The sequence below is a fragment of the Parus major genome, chromosome 10, assembly GCF_001522545.3.
Source record: "Parus major isolate Abel chromosome 10, Parus_major1.1, whole genome shotgun sequence".
Taxonomy (NCBI): Eukaryota; Metazoa; Chordata; class Aves; order Passeriformes; family Paridae; genus Parus; species Parus major.
The window spans coordinates 9,132,991-9,149,427 of record NC_031779.1 but is presented as its reverse complement, the minus strand read 5'-3'; the positions used below and the strand labels follow the sequence as shown (position 1 = coordinate 9,149,427).

Below are 16,437 nucleotides of genomic sequence, written 5' to 3'. Positions count from 1 at the left end.
GGACTTGGAACTGCCAGTGACACCCCCAGGGTCCAGCAGCCAGGAATCAAGAATTAGCTCCCTCCTTCTCCACTGGAGGTGTTTTTGGGTCCTGGCTGAAGTCAGAAGGAAGACAGTGCAAGGAAGATATGAAAGGCAGCAGAGGTTGCTGCAGATGGTTTTTAACCCATGTTTTAAAGGAGGTTCAGTGCCATTTGCTAGAAGTATCCTCTGCACAGTCCTGCTTACACATTAGCTTCAATCTGAACTGCAAACACACAGAAAAAGTACTGGAGAAGCAGAATAAACATTGAAAATACAATAATGCAATTACACAAGTCAACACCAGAAAACATTGAGGAGGTCCAGGGATGGTCAGTGAAATGATTAAAGGCAAGGAAGAAGGCTTTAAAGGCTAGGAATATTGAGTTTCCATGGGAGATGAACATACAAGGCTGATATACTAAAGCTATGGACTAAGAAATATATAATTAAATAAATAAATAGTAAGACAGCATTGTCTGTTTAGTTGAACATCATAAATTTACAGATGATATATGAGTACCTAAACTTCAGCTTCCTTTGCTGGAAAGGATAAGGAATAAATTTGGTTCTATTTTGGATTAGCCCTTCATTATGAGATATTGAAAATTTTTAGACACTTTTGTTTACCATTAGATTTAACATGAAAATTCCTATCTTTCCTTCTTCACCCTTACTATTGTCAGAGTACTGCTGGCTGTTTTTCTTTTGTTTTTTTAACATATTTATTAAATGCTGCAGCACTGAAGCACAAAAGCAGGAAGAGAAATGACTGTGGCTTCACAGAATCACATGCAACTTGTAAGAGACACTATCAAGCCAGTTCCACAAGGGGATCCCCTTCCCCAGCCTCCTTTGTGACCACAAAATACAGAGATAAGAGAAAAATAAGATTTTTAGCATTAAAATCCCAAATGTCAGGAAAAAAGCCCACTACATAAAGTAAACAAAAGGCTTTTTCTGTATTTCATATTCATGTGCAAATAGCCAATTAAAAGAAATATTCCAAATAGCTCTAGGAAACAGAACATACCCCACAATAAAGACAACAAGAAAAATTTCCAGTGGCTCTAACAGAAAAGATCCTTCTCAAGTTTGTATCTGGCAATATATTGCTTCACAAGAAAATAAAATTAATACATTCCTGCCTGCTTTTTAATTGTGCAATATCATAACACCACATTCTTTTTCCATGTTGATTTTGCAGTCATTGCTTCCAGCCTGTGAAACTGCTCTACACCACCATACTCCAGTTGATCACCGCACAGAGAACAACCAAAACATAGTGGGATGTGGATGAATTTGTTTGTTTTCTTTCTCAAAATAAAATCAAGTTAAAAACAATTTCTGCACAGAAACAGTCATAACTAATGGTTACAATGGTTTTCCCCATCTGTCCACATTCCAGGGCAAGATTAGCTTTTATCCAGTACAGATGAAAAACAGTGAACCTGTGTAGCTTTCCTTTAAGATAAAGTATAATTATAAAGTCATTAAAGTCAAGGGAAAGAAGTAATTCACTAATATTTCTTTAGACGTAACATCTTGTATGCCCTGAAAAAGTAAGTTTTTTCACTAAAATTTTAATAAGCCCTTGGGTTTTCTCTGAAACATTTAAGAATAGCTGGTAAGAAAAATAATTAGAAATGAACAGATGTTAAAATCTATGAATATATACACTTCCATATTTTAAAATAAAAACATCTTGTACTAACTGTGATTGTATATAAGACCAACAACAACAAAATACCTCAAGAAACAAGTCTGCTCCTATTTTTGTTTGCTCCTCCTGTACTTTGCAATAACGCACTGTTAGGTAGATGTTCCATATCGGAAAGTGTCAAGCGCTATTAAAAAGAAAAAACTGACTTGCACTGCATTATGGTTTTCACCACTCAAGCTGTTTTTAAAGCACAAATTATTTCTGGCTTTGCTTTGAATAAATTATGGATAGCACATATTGAAAAAGTTACTTGGACCACTGAGTGCAGCTGTGTGTGTGCTTTGCAGCTTTGATAGTTCTGGTAGCTGGCACCATGGCACACTGGCCTGCACAAGAATGAAGCAAACATTCATATGGAAACAGAATACAGCAGCAAGGAGGCCAAACTTTGCCTAAAATCCCCTAAAAACTGAAGAGCAACTCCTTGAGGACTTCATTCATTTATTTAAATTTCCATTTTATAACAATAATGTGATGCCCTCAGAAATGAATTCATGAAAGATTATTGTACCACTGAGGTAGCTACACTACCACACTCTTCAGCTCATTCCAAACTAGACTCTGACACCAGGAGTATATTTAAAAGGGATTAATGCCTGTTGTGCCTCATTGTTTAACTACAGATTGACTACAGAGAACGTTTACAAAATATAACGCCGACATCCTCGACATTTCTATTTGATCACAGAGCTCAATGGGTAATTATCACTTCCAGAACATGCCATTTAGAACTTACCGAACTGATTGAAGTATGTGCATTACCCAGCTACCAAACACCTCAAAGTAAGAGATGCTGCATGAATTTCTGAACTAACAGCACATCCAGGGCATGGTCTGTGAGGTGGCAAGTGGGTTCCTTACTGCACCTCTGCTGCAGACAGCCTGAGCCTCAGCTCTCCCCGTGACAAGGGGAGGGCACAGCAGGTGCAGGTGCCAGCCCAGGTGTGTGAGGACACTCGAGCAAAGGCCACTGCTCGTGACACAGCTTCACCACAAGCACATGCCTGGTCAAAGGCTCTGCCTGATCCCACCCCTGCACTTCACAAACTACAGCCTCACCTCCTCAATGGCACCAGCTGGATGGAAACAGTCATTTTCTGTTCAAACTGCTGGAAACCTGCCTGATTGAGTGATGTGAGTTTGACACTAGTTAGCTTACAAGCAGCAACCTCTGTAGTTCAAAACACAACAAGCTTAATAGGAGGGATTATCTGGAGCTTTGTAACTGATCATTTAAAAAACAAAGCCCCTGCCCGGCCTCACTTGTTGTACAACTGCAAATTTGCATAGAGGTTGTACTACAAGCAAATTTCAAAGGAATTTAAATTGATACAAAAGAAAATTTAGATAAATCTCACTTCTATCACTAACTTTCACCTCCAAATTACCCCAGGTGATTTCTTAACCACATACTAATATGCCTACAGAATTGTTTAAACCATTTTTACCTGATCTACTTCATTTTACAGAAGAGCAATGCAGGTACCTAAAGGAAGACATTTATGCTATTTTAGATGCCTGAGGGCATCCCACCCTGGCTCTCAACCGCTGCTAAAAAAGGCATTAAGTCATCTGTCACACCTGCTAGCCCTGACAGATGTCTCAGGTACCCAAAGCATTTAAAATGGCATTAGATATCTATGTTTAGGCTTCCAAATCTTTTCCTGGTGCCTAGAGAAAGTGCAAACGAGGGGGAGAATTGGTGTCCTGGAGTCTGTCATTTATCTCAAACAGAAGCAGTACAGAAGCAGCAGGAGTGTGAAATCTTTACATTGTCTCACTAATGTATGTTTCCACTCTGCTCCCTCAGATCAATCTGTGCCAAAAGTATACAGTGTGTTGTGCATTATTATAAGCATAAGCTATTGCAATGAGGAAAGCTAGAACAGATTTTGGAGGGTAATAGCATTTCCAAAAAATCAAACTGGATTTGCATGAGAGAGAAGGATGAAATGCCCTTCTTCAACCACAATTCGAGTGGAATCAGTTTCTTGCTCATTTCTCTCACAATTTATTTGTGGCACAGCATGTAGAAAAAATAAAGACAATTTTTTTTTTCTCCCTGCATTTTTTACATATTGATGCTCTCTGCAATACAGCACTATGTTGACACCTCTATCTGGACAATCCATAAAGAAGAATCAAAAACAAGATAATGACAAAGAGTCTGAAAATCTTCTGTCCCAAATGTACTTCCATCTCATCCAGGTGAAATGAAAAAATGAGCTGAGAATACTATAGCAAATATTCTTTTTTCCATATCTAGAGTCTTCAGGCATACAAAAGGGTTTCTTATAACATACTACAAATACTTTCAGGGCTTCTACTTTGAAATTTACTTATGTGAAGTTTAATATTGAGACTTGAATAGTCTTCTAAAGGTTGTCCCAAACAAATCTATATAATGTGACTATTTTACAGCACCTCCTGCCTCCAATTTTTTTGAGCTATAGGTCAAGGGATTTCCATGTAAGTGTTTAAGCTAGTTTTAAATTATTATTAAAAAAACAGCAAAAAAACCCCCAAACAAATGAAAAAACAAAAAACAAGCCTGACAAAAAAACCCCAAAATCTAAAGTAAACAACACACCTCCCCAATAAAGCCCAAACAAAAGCAAAAAAAAATGACATTCTGAATTTCTCCAATTAACCAAAATTTCTATGGCTTTATTTCATAGTCTTAAAACTGTGCCTCTTTTGTATGTTTATTTTTACTGTATTTTGCCATAAATGTTCTTTGTAGCAATACCTTTTGCCAAAATTAAAGCTATCATTGTTTCATACCAACCATAGAAAAACACCCAAAATAATGCTATAGGAAATAAAATATTTTAAAATCACAACAGAAACAATTACTTACCTCAGACACTTTCTTGGTCCCGTGAATTTTCTCCAAAACAGTACAATAAATTGTACTCCAAACCGGTTGTGAACAACTGACATTAACCTACCAAGTTGGCAAGCAGTTAATTAAGCCCTGTAATGAAATGTTTAAAAACAACCCATTCAGTCTCAGAATCCTCACAAGTAATTGCATAGCTCCATATCCTTTTCCTGGTTTTACAGTTATTTCTAGGTGTGTGTATATATATATATATATATATATATAGGTAGATAGATAAATATTTGGTAGATCACTTTAACCTGACTTATACAGTTACTGCAACAAATACCAACAAAGCAAGGAGTTTATATCAAAGATAAGCTAATTTAGACATTAGCAACTTGAGGAGAACAGGATGCATCTGTTATGGAAGCATAAATCCCAAGCTACTGGGAAACATGCTGTGGTTAGGAGTTATTTTGGAGCTAACCCTCAGCTTTAACTACAAAGATGTTCCACATGAGATAACCCTGAGCACCCCATGGGTCTGGGGTAAACAGGTGACCCAAGGGAGGAAGCCAAGGAGCTGCCCAGAGTCACAGCTCAGCTCTCCTGAAAGCTGCTACCAAGGCTTTCCACACAGGCACAGAAAGTTCGAGTCTCTTCACTTGCAAAGCTACTACATTTCCAGAGAAGGAAGAGAAAATTCAATATTGTGTACAGGAAAGGCAAAAAACCCACAAAACAAAACAAGGTATTTGTTTTCACTACCAAAGTTGAATGAGTGCAAGGTCATCAGCTGGCTAGGAAGGGAAATCCACTCACCTTCTTGCCATGATTTTACAAAGCAGATAAGGAAATTGAAGTTCTTCTTGTCCATGCCATGTTATGATGTCACAAAATCACTGTATGAGAAGAATACTAGAAAACCAAAACAACTCTGGATTCCTAGAACATAAGACTTGAAAATGGCCCTAAGAAATTTCTCTAGATTTCTACATAATTACATGTACCACCATTGAGGATGGAGGGAAAATGAACTTTTCCCTTTAGACCACCTGTCTGAACTTAACTAAACTGATTATTGTTATTGTGCTTATATTGCAGCAGCACCTAGATGAAGGATGTGTATAATCCTTTAAGGCACATAATCTGTCTACTCATTTCATGGCTTGTTTGAAACAAGCTGACATTAGCACAACAAATGAAATCTCCTGAACACTCTGCATAAACAATAGCAAAAACTGAAGAAACCTTCAGGCTAATTTAGGATTTTTTTCCTTGCACCTGTTTCTCTCCCCAGGAGTACATGTCCAAGGTGCACATACTCCAAATGCAGCTTGCTAATCACAAAAATATCCCCATAACTAGAAGAAAATGTAGAAGCTGCTCAGTCTGAAGTTCACTAATGCTGCACTCACAAACAACTTCTTATCAGTTCTTCAGGTGAAAATTTTATAAATGTTTTGTTTGTTGAAGGCAATACGGATTTTCATGTAGCCTGGGCCTGTGATCAAGATGGACCACTGACTTTCTTCAGCTTATCTTAGCCATATACAACTCCTTCATCTAAACTAAAAAACTCAAAAATGTAGGACAAAAAATTAATCTGTATTTCCTTTCATTAAACATATAATATTATTGTAGCTTTGCTCATCTTCCCTTCTCCATCCCTCATAAAGTTTCAGAAATCTTCAGTAAAATTCATTTTTCCTACCCACTTGCAAAAATTTGGGTTTTTACAACACAACTATCATCATAAAGGAAAGAATAAATAAGCCCAACTTATTCTAAACTCAAAACTGAGAGGTTTTTGTTAGGGTGTTTTTTGTTTGGGTTTTTTGTTTGTTTGGGTTTTTTTTGGTGTTTCTTTCAAAAACAAACAAAAATGCCAATCAGTGTTTGCCACTGTAAAGCAGTTCAGGCTTTCAGCCCACCAGTCCTGCTGCAAGCATGACATTGTTAACGTTCAGGATTTTCAACATGACAAATTCTGATTCCAATTCCCTCTGTTTCCCAACAGCATGGGCACAAATCCCGGAGTGTTTCCTCTGCAGAGCACAGAGCCCAGCCCTTGGGAGAAGGGCACATCCAGTCATTTGGGTAGGCCAACACTGACTTGAAAAAGCTGCCAACACATGCTGATCTCCACCACCTCAAGGCTGCTAAATCCAAACCACCACTTTGAATGTCAGAATGAAACCTGGAAGCAACATGAGAAGATTAAGAAGTGATAGAGGTGCCTAACATCCAGCTCACAACATTTTGCAAGTTTTCCATCCAGGGTCTCATTTTATTTGCACATCTCTCACTGATGGAGGCTTCCAGGACACACCCACACCAAAAGAGCACTCCACAGCCAGACTGACAGCAGCCCCACAGTGTAAATAAGTGGAGGTTAAAGCTCTTGGCAAAAGCAAAGGTTCCATGTTTCCCCAAGATCTATGAGCACGACCTTCAACACATGTAAATGAAACATCATCCTCATTCAACAGACTGAGCTAGATATGAGTATTCATTAATATGAATTATTCATCATAAAAGACATAGGGATTTTGAAAATCTTATTTCCATGTAATGATTTAAATTCTATACTACACACCAAGTTTACATAAAAATGTGTTTTTTAATAAGTTCCTGGCATCACCAGCATTACATATTTTTGTGGCTTTCTGGATTTTTCAAAGGTAAGAAACAGCTGATCAGCTTTGCCACTACATTTTATAAATTTTGTAAACAAATTGAAGAAACAGGGCACCTATCCCTATATATATGCCAATTCTCACAACATTGATCTGGTCTTATAAAATACTTTGCTGTAAATATCACTTCTAACTTCAGTTTTTGTTGTTGTGTTTTTCCTGGAGTTTTTTTGGTTTTCCACATCAAGAGGGCAATACTGAATAGGAAAACTAATGAATTACAGACCAGATAGATGAAGAAAGAAAATTAAGTGAACCATCACAGATTTTATATTCCTTCATCAAACTTTTTTCTTTTATTGCCTTTTATTTTTAAGGCAAACAGTACATTGTTTTGTTGCCTAACCAGCTCTTCCACCTTTCAGACTAATCCTTCACATAACCAAAACCCAAAGATTTACAATAACGAAGTGACAGTAGAGGAGTTTGTATCAGCAGCCAGAGGTATACCTTTCAACCAGTACAGATACAGTTAAGAGGAAGGCTTCGTTGTAAAGAAAAATAATGTGCATAATTCAGCAGCTATGCCATTCCACACACATATAATTAACAAGTCTTCAGCTCATTAGCAGGCTGTATAAAATACATATAATATGCTGTGCAAAACTGATTGAGAATAAAAAGCTCCTCATGCATTAAAATAAATTATTTAAATTGTTTTGAAAGATTGCTATCAGTAGCATTCAAGGATATGATTCCCAAAACTACTCATGGCTCCAGCTTCTGCAGCCTGACGTTTTCACCAGATATCTTGCCATGCTCATTCCAGCACGATGCACTTGATCAGTGACTGCTGAGGTTCTGCTCCAACCCTGAGAGGAGAATGGGACCAAGGCAGCACAAACAGCTGCCCCAAGGAGCCCCACACACACACAGATTCCCAAGGGCAGGAGGCTCCAGTAGCACAGCACGTGCATATTCACTATAGATGCAGAAAGGGCTTTTTCGGGGAGCAACACACTCAGCACACATTAGCATCTTCTCTTTACCTGTGTCTATATCAATTAATAATCTGCACAGGTTCAGCGCTCCTCCTCCAGCCACGCGATGAGGGCCAGGCCTTGCTGCCCCTCACGACACCAGCACTCAGAGGAGACTGTGACACCATGAAAACGGGTCTCAAGGGATGAAATAGTTACTCCTGAGCTGTAGTGACATCTCCTGGCAACAAATCGAGAAGGTCTTTTCCCACACAGTGTGCTTTCTTCAGAAAACTCTGGAGGGCTTCAGCCAAAAGGCAACAGTCATGGTGCTCCCTCTAGCCTGGCTCCAAAGGCACGCTGCCCAGAATGCCAAGCAGAACCTCCTGATTTACAAAGACTGCTGACATTTTAGAAAGCGAGAGGCTAAGATACAGGAATATCAGCTCTAAGATCTGTGGATTTATTGTACCACACATTGGCCTTTCTTGAGTGGCTGGAAAAATTGCTGCAAAAGCTAATCAACTAGCAGCTTAATTCATACCATGAATCTTGCAAAGTGTTTTCTCACTTCACTGTGAAGCCCTGTCTATTTGCTAAGAGTTTATATCTCTGCCCTCCATGGATTCCTGACAAATACTGTAAGCATGATTTTGGTAAGAAGAATGTAAGTTAACACAGAAGACAAAAAATAGCTTTAGGACCACCTATAACCCAAATATCATAATATGCAGAAAAAACATTTCTCCCTTCTTCGGTGTAAGCAACAAAGTCAGCGTAAACTGTAAATTCTGCAGAAAGACATGATAGCTGCTTACAAGCATTCTAAAATACATTAAATATCATAATAGTGGAAAAGAAATTGATTGTAGCAGTTTTAAACAGTGGACTTGGAGGCAGAGGGACACCCCTGAACCTTACCAAGATTCCCACATTGAAGAGTCCTGCAGAACTAACAACTCAAGTACTTATATTCAAGTGAAAGTCAGACAGTAAATTGATAGTCTAAGTTTAGACTAGTTTGTTCAATGTTTTACACAGCAACCTGTGTTCCCCCCAGCCCTGACCAATCACTATACAGAATTCTGAAGAATTTGATTGCTGTCATTATATTATCCCTGTCGTAATTTTTGTGCTGCCTTTATACAGTTCAATTTTCTTTATACTTACGTAATAATAGAAAGCTGAATTTTTGCTTGTTTTCTTTTGTGTTGTTCTCTCCCCCCACCCTAACTCTTCAGAGGCAATTACAACAATTTTAAGTACTTTGCATATGCTGCAAGGCAATCAAGAAAATTCATTTGACAAACTGGATTACAACTGTCTGCCAGAATGCAAAGTGGTGAAAACATTTCCAACAATTTCTCAATGAGTATGTGTGGTAGATGCTTAGAGCACACTGAAATAATGCACAAGGAAGAAGAGCTCTACATTTACAGTTTCAATAAAGCAAAAAGCCTCATGAAAATTGTGTATTTTCTCTCATCATATCCAAAGTTAAACTGAAAAACACTTTTAAACAACTGAAAGCCTAACAAGGTAAGTCCCCTTTTGCAAATAATTTCCATCTTCAGAAATTCCATACTCACAGGTCATGAGCTGGACCATGTATGTGAACATTTCTGCAAGATGGAATGGTTGCAGAGCAGTGTTACTTCTCAGACTGCAGTGCTCTCAGATTTAACTGCATTTTATCTTCACTCCAGCTTATTTTCAAGCTGGTAAATACCTACACATGTACCAATCTCTTCCACTCTCTGCACAGATCCATCACCATTGTGAGTAACGCAGTCATCCTAGGCTGGATTGCTATGGAAATCTCTGCTGCCATCATCATCAGGTAATTTCTCCCCATCACCCATACACTGCAGACATGCCAGCTCTATGCCCACAGTGTAATGGCTTCTCAGTGTACAGCTCCATCCTGCAAGACAAAGTCACTCACAGGGACACTGTGTACAGAAGTGTAATGTGGGAAATCTCAAACTACTCCAAACTACTCCACATGCAGCAGTCCTCAGAGCAGTGGGGTGCTCCAATTGTGTTAATTCACACTGCTTTTCTTACTTAACTGCCTTTCAAGCACAGACACATCCCTGCAGGTCTGGGGATCTGCACACAGAATATTCCAGACTACCCATGGTGTGGCCAAGACTGGACAGCAGCTGTGTGCCTGCCCAAAGCTGCCCAACATTCCCTGTTACAAATGTCATTGCGCTGACATTTCACAAAAAGGCTTTTTCTTTCCCTTTCTTGCACTTTCTTGTGCTTTTTAAATAAATTATTTGTCAGTGATATATGATAAAGCAAGGGTTTTAGTTTGCATGCAATTTGCTAAGAGGAAATGGGAATGCTTTAACAGCAACAAGTAATGTTTTCCTGGGAAGATTTGAAGGCTTTCCTGTATTGGCGAAAATAATTGACATTTGATCAAAACAAAATAATTTTTAATGTATCCTCATGACAGAGACTAATGCTTCACACGTAAGAAGAGAAACTTGCTACTTTCTAAGTGTGGGAAATTCTCCACTGAGTTTAGAGTTAAACAGCTGTTTTCTCTGGAAATTCAGCATGTGTTCAACACATTTTATCTTACATATTCAGGGACATGGAAAAACCCTCCCCAGATTTATTTTGTTGTTTGGGTTTTTTTTAATTAGGTGGAGCTATCCAGGCAATGAGCAGAAAAAGCTTCTTTCCTCAAGCAATCTGGAGAAAGAATGGGGTTTTGTCCATTTTCACATATGAAAAAAGATTTGACTCACTGCCAGAACAGGAGTGAGAGATCTAAGGAGACTGTTTAGAAAAAATTAAGTTTTAGTTTAGAAAAAAATTTGGATTTGGATACTCGATTTTTTGACTATTATTCATATACTGGAATTTTTCACTTTTTATGTTATTTTATGAAACAAAAAGGCACTTATTACTGCATTAGAATTTGCACTATAAACACAGATTTTCATGCTAATAATGTTTATGTAATTTCTCACTTATAGTTGAAAAGTCTCATCTTAATCTTTTGCTTTGTGAAATAAATGGTTGATTTCCATTCCTTCTGAAGGCAATTCTTCTTTTTAATTTTACAGCCTCAGACAGGTTCATTCACCTGCTCTTTGAATTATGGGAAAGTGAAAAAAGTAAAAGTTACTTGAAATGACAAAGTATAAATGGGCCTCCCTCACCTCAGCCCCAATTCAAAGATGCTGAACTTTATGATCTGACATTTTCAGGTTGGCTATGTCTGATTCCCTACTGTACATTTTCATTACATGTGAAGAACTCACTCATTTCCTTACCACACACCAACAGACAAATGAGGTTAAAGTATTTTTAAAGCAGATTTTAAAAATTTGGTCAGTATTGGAATTGCAATACTATTTCCCATAATGAACTAGCAAGACACTACAAGTCGTGAAGAAATGCAGGGCTGGACTACTCCTTTCTAGAGCAACTACAAAAAAGCCAAAAGCTGTACTTCAGCCTCTCCCAAAGAGACTTGTAACACATATTATAGACCAAAATTAAGCTCTGTAGAAGGGAATAGATCTCAAAGTTTTGAGCCTTGGAAGACCAGCAAGGAAAAGGGGCAAGGCTGTTGACTCAAGATGGCTCTTTTTCGTTTAGAAGCAAGCAGAATTAACCAGCACTGTCAGTTATCTTTTCAACAAAGAAAATTAGGATCACATATGTCTCAGGCATTCTGTGCAATGGTTCTGCTCCCACCCAGGGGATGCAATTCTGCTGCTTTCCAGAACACAGAGGTATCACCTGCTTTCGTAGTAACACTGCTTATCAGGATGCAACCTCTTCACAGAGAAAACTTCATGTGCTGTGTTAGTGGCACAAAAATTCAAGTTCAGAAACATAATACCAGTTACAGATACATGCTACAGCTGGATACAGAAAATGTGCTGTCACATTGTCATAACTAGCTTTGAAGTGGGAGAAAAAGTTGTAGGTGCAAAGAGATCTTAGAGCTAGTGAGCAAACCAAACAGTTGGAGTACAAGGAATTGGGCTCTTTGGATAGACTAAAAGAGATAGAAGTAGTGTATCAGCAGGAAACATAAGGATTAAGGAATATGAAATATTTCTGAGAACTGAAGGAATATGATCAAAACCAGAAGTCACAAAATAAAGGTAAAAGTGGACTTTGTAAAGGGAATTACAACCTAGCAGAACAGGCAGGGTGGATTCAGCAGAAGCTAACCTCACTGAAAAAGGTCAGAGATACTGAAAGGGGAGCTCCCGCTAGCGAAGCAAAGTTAAGAATATGTAATTGAAGCTGCTTAAAAATACTACCATAAAACTGATAGGAACTCCTCCTGCTCTGGAAGAAAGGACTCAAAAGCTTCTCTTCCAAGTGGAGATCTTTCCCACTTAAGCTAAAGAAGCAGACCCTTGGCTAACAGCAGTGTACGCACTTACTGTGTTTGTAGGCATGTCACTGAGAAATACAATGACTCTTCCTTGCCAAAGGAGGCTTGTCTCAAACATCTGAATTGTATCATAAAGTCAAGTGATCTTCAGCTTACAAGGGAAGAAATAGTTATTTTATGCCATAAAAAAACAATACTTCCCCAAAACCCCTCCCTCATTCTCTCATTGAAAAACATTAATTTCTAACTTTGACACACTGCCCAGTAGCAGCCTTCAAAATACTTAAACTTTCTTTTCCTTTCTCTTACTTTGATTAATAATTATGTCAAAGATTTGTCTGATTTTCTAGACACCATTTACATTAATTCACAATTAAGGTACCCACAATATCACCATAATTTGAGACACAGACTTTTCTCCCTTGAAACTTCCTGTACCCGCCATGGCTTACTGTTTCCTTGTCTGGAAAAGGGATGAGCACTAAGTGCTTCCTTGAGGGAGCAACAACACTTGCTCACTTCAGATCAAACCTAGGACTGGCTTTATGACCTAGAGTTCCCATGGATGTGCACTTTTTCAATTTTCTGTTTCACCACAACGCATGCAAGGAGAATCACCTGGAGTATCAGGAATAATCAATGTAGCTGTAGTATGGCACAGAAAGCCATCAGATAAATTGGTATGTATTCTCCAGCTCGTGTTTTATCATCTGTCATTAACACTATCATTTATAAAAGGGTCTCCTGCATTTTGAATCCACTTGGGTTTGAGTTAATTTAAAAATACAGTGCCAAGGCAGGAATTAATTCCCAAGATAAAGGTTTAAGAGACAGTATTTAAAAATAAATTAAAACCAGTTGTAAAGAGCAGCAGAATTCAATAATAAATTTTCAGTACCTCTCCTGGGTGAACAGCAGAGGATGTGATCCTCCCACTACATCCCCAAAGGAACCTCCCAGTTTTGTCTCGACTCTAAGCACGTCAGCCCTGGGGCCAGAGCACCACGGGAAGGGCTCCACTCCATCCATCCCTGGCTGTGACCACCACCTCTGCTGTGTTCTCATGGGATCCAGGAGGAGGTGGGATGAAACTGAGCTCCAAAGACCCACATTTCCATTTTTGGGAAGTGACCAACAGTCCACAGCGTACAGTGCCAAGTATAGCCATGTAGTGAGGCATTCAAAAGCTGTAAATTGGTTTGGGCCTATAAATACTGACCCTTTCCAATGGTTCATTCTTGAGTCCACAGACAAGGAAGCAGCATTAGAGAAACGTAACTGCATTACAAATACTATGTTTAAGAATGACTGAGTAGTTAAACATTTATATAAAAAACCAGACTAATACATATTTTTTTCCACATTTTAACACGTTAAGAAAAGTAATATTTATGCAAGATGTCCTTTAAAATTAGCACATTGCTCTTTTTGACCTTTGAAAATTTCAGCTACCTTCTTTCTCAGACATTTGGTAAACCTGACCTTCTGCTGCAGATTATATACCCTTAACAATTCCAGGATCCAACAAAGAATGCTCCCAGACCCCTCCTGTAGCTTCCCCACACTTCCCAATAGAAAGCTCCATAACCTGAACACACTGAGGTATTTAAACATAAATTTCCAAACAGATATACACCAACCAAAGATCTGGAGCTAGGAGAGAACTCATTTTAGAACAATAGCTTTTTTTTATTTATTTCTATTTTTACAATGACACCATAATCAGAAAACATGCAAATATGAGTGCATAAATAAATCTCTATTTTGGGGTCCTGAGAAGATTCAGCAATTGCTTGTAGCATAATGAATGTTTGTAATTCATTAGATTCTGTTTAGAAATGCAAAGCACACCACAACATCAGTGATGTTCTCTTTATCTTAACAAAAAGACTACTACACTTAATGTTTTTCTGACAGAGCTAGCATGTTTTAAAATATGTAATTCTTCTCAACAATATAATGTTTTCAATGGTGTGTTCCTATTTGAATTAAATTAACTGTAGTAATGTCATATTTCAGGCAAGCCTCTGCTAATTATCCCAAAGAGCTTCAAAATCTTTACAGTATATTCACTGCATTTACATCTTCTCCACAAACTTACTGGTCTTGTTTATATAATTTTGCAAATGACAAGATGTGTAGGATAACGATCTAAATGAACTAAAAATTGTGTCATGGGCAGATCCTTCATAGATTTGCAATTTGTAGCTGTCAATCTTCCTACAGCTGCTAGATAACAAAACAACAGTTCTTTTCTTCATGCAGACAAGCAAATCCAATAAAGATTGGTAAGGGTTCTTTTCCAAAAGAAATCTCTAGTTCTCCACTGTCTATTAAACCTGCCCTTATATACATCCTGATTGCTTTCTTGTTTTTCTTAGGGAAAGAAAAACATCATAGCAATTCTGTGTATTTTAGCACCATTTTGACTTATGTGAAAAAAGGGCTTGCCGGTGGCTAAATATTTAGGTGAAGAGAAATAATACAAGGGGAGAAGGGGAAAAGAGATGGAGAGACTTAGAACTCGCATCAGACTGTGACTGGAGAACACACAATGGCAGTAATCAAAATGATCATTAAAGGGAGGCAGTCTATTTCTCTATCACTTTCTCAATCAAGACCTGCCTGAAACGGGCCAAGTTTTAATAACATTTGAAAGAGAACACAAACAAACAATAAAGGGAAAAGAAAATCTTACAGATTCGAAGTTGTGAAATTAATAGGGGCTCTGCCTATAAGATTGAGGTTTTTTCCTTTTTCTTGAGATGAGGGCATAAACTGAACTGTAGTTACAAATGCTGTTAAGAACTGGATCAGGCACCAACATCTACAGTGACAGGAAAGAAAAGGAACTGAATCAAGAGAAAATAATTACAAAGAGAGAAATAAAAATAGAAAATTAAAACAAATTGCTACTGTTATAGAGAGGGACTAAATGGCTATATGGAGGGATAATGCAATCATTTTATTCCTGAAAAAAACTTGTATTTTAAAACTGCAATAAGGTTTCTTCTTACTTTAAGGAAAATACATAGTAAGTTTCCATCATCACAACACCAGTTCCACATCATAGGCTTCCCTTTGAAATCAAACTCCACGTTAGACAGAGGTGTTCACAGAATGTGCTGCTCCCGGGGGCTAGAAAACTCTAAGCCTCAACAGAGTAATGCACTTAGCAAGTCCACCAAGGATCATCAAACAAAAAGCATTCAAGGCAGGCACGTACATTTGGTCGGTCCACTGAGATTAGCACCCAGCACCACTTGATGCACACAAGCAGCTTGCTGTCTCGAGTCGTACCACTTCTTACATCAGGTATTTTTAATCATTGCTACCTTGCGCAGCTAAAGAAATACACCTTTGTGGGTGCAGCAAACAAAGTGATCAGGACACAGACTTGTATGAGGAAAGGATGCTCGCAGGTGCCTGTGCTCGGCGAGTCCCTGTCAGAGAGCATTCATTCGCCTCATACATCTCACGGATTACTCAAGATGCACATGTCTTATGATGGCAAAGGGGATTCATGAATGCTGCAGAAGGAGACCTGTAACAGCACGGCCGCTTCTATTCAAGACAACCGAGAAGAGATAACATCGTTTAAAACAAATAAACCTTTCCTTACTCAACGAGTAAAAAGGTCTAAGGCTCCAGCTAGGAGTAAAACTGGAAAGAAGAAACACCTGAGAAGAATTAACGGGAACGGCAGCCCCGGCAGTGCCCAGCTCGCAATCGCCCCAAGTGCCGGGCGGACAGACACACGCAGCCCCGGCGACAGCCCCTCGGCTCGGGGCTCGCTCAAACCCCCGCGGAATCGCCCCGGCAGAGGCTCCCAGCCGCCCCACCTAAGCCCCGGCCCAGCCCGGCCCCAC

The 16,437-nt window shown here is 38.6% G+C and overlaps 1 protein-coding gene across 1 annotated transcript in view; it reads right to left on the bottom strand.

Moving 5' to 3' along the window:
• Window positions 1-16,437, bottom strand: part of SEMA6D (semaphorin 6D) — a 209,556-nt gene that overhangs the window by 192,449 nt on the left and 670 nt on the right. The window lies entirely within an intron of this gene.